General features: G+C 38.5%; 1 non-coding gene across 1 annotated transcript; it reads left to right on the top strand.

Moving 5' to 3' along the window:
* The first annotated feature begins 4,968 nt into the window (after nt 1-4,968).
* On the top strand, nt 4,969-5,075 carry LOC128057926 (U6 spliceosomal RNA). Its single transcript, XR_008200377.1, has one exon. It is a non-coding gene; the product is annotated as a U6 spliceosomal RNA (small nuclear RNA).
* Nucleotides 5,076-5,405: the final 330 nt, after the last annotated feature.

The following is a 5,405-nucleotide window of genomic DNA, read 5'->3' as shown; positions in this document are numbered from 1 at the left end:
AACATTCTCATGCTTACCAAAGGGGATAGTAGGGGTAGGGGGAAGGGGGCTAGTGAGGGGTGGGGAGAGATAAATTAGAAATTTGAGATTAAAATATACATACCTTGGTAGCTCAGCTGGTAAAGAATCCACCTGCAATGCAGGAGACCCCAGTTCAATTACTGGGTGGGAAAAATCTCCTGGAGAAGGGATAGGCTACCCACTCCAGCATTCTTGCCTGTAGAATCCCCATGGACAGAGGAGCCTGGGAGGCTGCAGTCCATGGGGCCACTAAGAGTGGAAAACAACTGAGTGACTAAGCACACAGCACCACTTTATATCAAATAAGTAAGCAACAAGGGCCGACTGTATAGCACAAGGAACTATACTCAACATCTTTTAACAACAGAAAGTGAAGAAGAACTAAAGGGCCTCTTGATGAAAGTGAAAGAGGAGAGTGAAAAAGTTGGCTTAAAGCTCAACATTCAGAAAACGAAGATCATGGCATCCGGTCCCATCACTTAACGTCAAATAGATGGGGAAACAATGGAAACAGTGGCTGACTTTATTTTTCTGGACTCTAAAATCAATGCAGATGGTGATTTCAGCAATGAAATTAAAAGATGCTTACTCCTTAGAAGGAAAGTTATGACCAACCTAGACAGCATATTAAAAAGCAGAGACATGACTTTGTCAGCAAAGGTCCATCCAGTCAAGGCTATGGTTTTTCCAGTAGTCATGTATGGATGTGAGAGTTGGACTATGAAGAAAGCTGAGCACCAAAGGATTGATGCTTTTGAACTGTGGTGCTGGAGAAGACTCTTGAGAGTCCCTTGGACTGCGAGGAGATCCAACCAGTCCATCCTAAAGGAGATCAGTCCTGGGTGTTCATTGGAAGGACTGATGTTGAAGCTGAAACTCCAATACTTTGGCCACCTGATGTGAAGAGCTGACTCATTTGAAAAGACCCTGATGCTGGGAAAGATTGAGGGCAGGAGGAGAAGGGGACGACAGAGGATGAGATAGCTGGATGGCATCACCGACTCAAAGGACATGGGTTTGGGTGGACTTCGGGAGTTGGTGATGGACAGGGAGGCCTGGTGTGCTGTGGTTCATGGGGTTGTAAAGAGTCAGACACGACTGAGCGACTAAACTGAATGGAAAAGAATATATGCATGGTATTTATGGACTTTCTTGGTGGCTCAGATGGTAAAGAATCTATCTGCAGTTCAGGAGACCTGGCTTTGATCCCTAGGTTGGGAAGACCCCCTGGAGAAGGAAATGACAACCCACTCCAATATACATATATAGCTGAATCACTTTTCTGTACACTGAAGTTAACACAACATTGTAACTTATACTTCTATTAAAAATAAAAATGAAAAATGAAAGGGCATTTTAATCAGAGAACACGCTGATTCTCTTTGAATTAAACACAAAGGATGAAAATACATCTTTCTCCTGTTGCTGTTATTGTTCTTGTTGTTTTGCTTGAAGTTTGTCTAGTAATTGATCCTTTCTATGAACTGTACTTGAAAAGTATATGCTAGACTTCGTTTTAAAATTTATAAATTTTTGCTTTCATCTTTTTTGCTCCCTTTTGTCCTACATTAGAGATTTATGATAATATGTCCTGAACCAATTTTAGCTGAAAGCTCTGAAGTTATGCTAAAAGTTGGGGTTGATTGATAGATAGCAAGCTCAGTTCTCCCTGTGTGTTAAGAGCTGGTCAACACAGTTATCCAACTATTCTGGCAGGTAGCTCTCTGGTTTTATCCTGTTGGTTAAAGAAATGGCCTCAGCAGTGCAGATAATCTAACAGGAATAGGAAGCTTCTAACATAGCCGTATGGCCTTCCTGAGTGTGCGCTAGTCAGAAGAGCATGCCTACAGATACAATAACCAATTCACCTGGGTTTGCCCGAGACTTTCTCAAGCTTAGCTCTGAAAGTCCCACATTCCAAATCCCTCTTTCATGGGACAACAGAAAGAATTGATCATCTTAGGCCCAGTGTTGTCTTTGACCTTGGGTGAGGCAGTCCAAGGTTGAGGCAGGAAACAGAGGTTTCAGAAAAAGACATATCTCAACTCCACCTCTGCCACTTACAGTATAATCTGGGACAAGCCATTTAAACCGAGACACCATTTTTTTAATCTGTAATATGAGGATAATGGCCCCATGACTTTTTGAGAATTTAATCAGAAGTAATGAAAGGTTTCTAGAAAAGTGTCTGGCATAAAGTAGCTGCCCAGCAAATAGTAGGCGCTATTACTATATTCCAGGAATTCTAAAATCAAATAGCAACTATAAAAGCAATTATGTCTAGACAGGTGGTATTTTTGGTTTTTGGTTTTTTTTTGGTTTTTTTTTTTTTGTTTCTATTTTCTTGAATGGGATTACCTATGACTATGGTTATTTCCATTTTTAAAAAGTCAATTCATTTGATCGGAATGATTGATCAAAAATCCATGTTGACTCATGCTAATTGTTGTAAGATCAAGCACTTTCAAACTTGTTCATTAGTAACATCCAAGTCATCTTTTCTAAATATTTAAGTTAACAATATAATTGCCTGCTACCCACAGAATCATCTTCCTTTCAATAGAATTTTAGAAACAGATACACAGAAGCAATATCAAAAATGTCTAATATTCTCCTTTAAGCTATGATATTCTATACTAACCCATGTTTTTATGTAACAAAGCTCTGGCTTATACTAAGTACATTCTTTAATATTAATTGAAAAGAACTAATTTATCTTCTGCTTTAACTTCTTAACACTGACTAATTCTTTAAAAAGGTTTCCTAGGATAAGATCCATTAAATTTTATGATTTTGATTTTTGTATTGATAGTAAATCATTTTTCACCAATGATTTCTTTGGTGTCTTATGTTTTTCTCTCAATTCTGAATACAGTTTCTTATACTTGAATTTTTAATAACACAAATAAGATGCACTTTGATCAATTAACTTTAAAATACCATTTCTGATCATCTATCTTCTATAATATGTAGATTTTAATTCATAATCTCAAGTATGGATGGAACAGTGGTGTACTAGAATCTATTTTATCTATTTAAAAAATTTTTTCCATTGAGTACAACATTTAATAAGAATTTTCAAACCTTATGCAATATTTTTACTTCATAATAAAAATATAATTAAAATAATTTTTATAAGATTATTTTCCTACCTCTTTTAAAGAACAAATTCACATTTGAGCCCATAAATTTTTCAGTTTATGACACGATACAATTCAAGCTAAGCAGTTAAAAGATTCTGAGAAGGAAACTCAAATTGCTCAGAGAAAGTGTGAAATCCCATGTGTTACTAAAACTCAAAGGACTGTCTTGATCAAAAATTTTCTGAATACGTTGCAGGTGGATAATTCATTTAAAAAATTCCCCACCCACATTGTTCTCTGAAGTGTGTCTCAAAGTCCCATTCCTTAGCATAAAAGACATCTTGGTTTCTTTTTCTCAACATGTTTTTTTTTAGTCAAACATATAACATTCAGTCTTGGGACATTACAGGAAATGTGATTTAGATTCTTCTCATTACTGCAGCATAACACAGAGGCACACATGAAAAAACCCCTCTCTGTGCTGCCTATGTTCCTCTTACACATTCAGTTCAGTTCAGTTCAGTTCAGTCGCTCAGTCGTGTCTGACTATTTGTGACCCCATGAATCGCAGCATGCCAGGCCTCCCTGTCCATCACCAACTCTCGGAGTACACCCAAACTCGTGTCCCTCGAGTTGGTGATGCCATCCAGCCATCTCATCCTCGGTCGTCCCCTTCTCCTCCTGCCCTCAATCCCTCCCAGCATCAGAGTCTTTTCCAATGAGTCAACCCTTCGCATGAGGTGGCTAAAATATTGGAGTTTCAGCTTCAACATCAGTCCTTCCAATGAACACCCAGGACTGATCTCCTTTAGGATGGACTGGTTGGATCTCCTTGCAGGCCAAGGGACTCTCAAGAGTCTTCTCCAACACCACAGTTCAAAAGCATCAATTCTTCGGCGTTCAGCTTTCTTCATAGTCCAACTCTCACATCCATACATGCCCACTGGCAAAACCATAACCTTGACTAGACGTCTGGACCTTAGTTGGCAAAGTAATGTCTCTACTTTTGAATATGCTACCTAGGTTGGTCATAACTTTCCTTCCAAGGAGTAAGCATCTTTTTATTTCATGGCTGCAATCACCGTCTGCAGTGATTCTGGAGCCCAAAAAAATAATCTGACACTGTTTCCACTGTTTCCCCATCTATTTGACGTTAAGTGATGGGACCAGATGCCATGATCTTTGGTTTCTGAATGTTGAGCTTTAAGCCAACTTTTTCACTCTCCTCTTTCACTTTCATTAAGAGGCTTTTTAGCTCCTCTTCACTTTCTGCCAAAAGGGTGGTGTCATCTGCATATCTGAGGTTATTGATATTTCTCCCACCAATCTTGATTCCAGCTTGTGCTTCTTCCAGCCCAGCGTTTCTCATGATGTACTCTGCATATGTACTTTTCTCTTATAGGTTATTACTTTAACTGAGTATAGTTCCCTGTGCCATACAGTTGGCCCATGTTACTTACATATTTTACACATAGTAGAGTATATAAATTAATCCCAGCCTCCTAATTTATCCCTCTCCCCTCCCATCTTTCCCTTTGGTAACTGTAAGTTTGTTTTCTGTGTCCATGAGTCTCTTTCAAACATCAGCTCTTTAAGTAAAATTCATGTCAATGTTTTAAGAAATAAAGGACTGCCTTTTCCATTCTTTTTTTATACATTTCATATCATATCTTATCTGTTCTCTGCTCCCAGATTTCTGAAAACTCTAGGACTTCTGAGATGAGTCCTGACACATTCAGTGACCACATTAAGCATTTTCAGTCCAGAGCCCAGAAAGCTTGACTATGTTTCAAACTGGGTAGAAACATTTCTGAATAAAAGTCTTTTTCTTCCTAATATGTTATACTTGTCAAAAGCACATTGGGTGCTCACTTCACCAGCACATATACTAAAATTGGAATGATCCAGAGAAGATTAGCATGGCCCCTGTGCAAAGATGACACAGAAATTTGTGAAGCATTCCTTATTTTTCTGTATGACTCAGGGAACTCAAACAGGGGCTCTGTATCAACCTAGAGAGTGGATTGGGGAGGGAGATGGGAGGGAGGTTCAAGAGGGAGGGGACATGTGTATACCTATGGCTGATTCAAGTTGAGGTTTGACAGAAAACAACAAAATTCTGTAAAGCAATTATCCTTCAACTATAAAATAAATAAATTTTTAAAGGAAAGAAAAAGCACATTGGATCTGTCAGATAAGCAAATATTTACTAATCAGATTTGTTGCCAATGTTGCAAACAGGTTACTTTACAAATTGCTGACTGGGAACTTCAGCAGCAACAGGAATTACTAAAGTGACTT

Source organism: Budorcas taxicolor, chromosome 1, assembly GCF_023091745.1.
Source record: "Budorcas taxicolor isolate Tak-1 chromosome 1, Takin1.1, whole genome shotgun sequence".
Classification (NCBI taxonomy): Eukaryota; Metazoa; Chordata; class Mammalia; order Artiodactyla; family Bovidae; genus Budorcas; species Budorcas taxicolor.
Note: the sequence above shows the minus strand (reverse complement) of the source record. Positions and strands in the feature narration are given on the sequence as shown.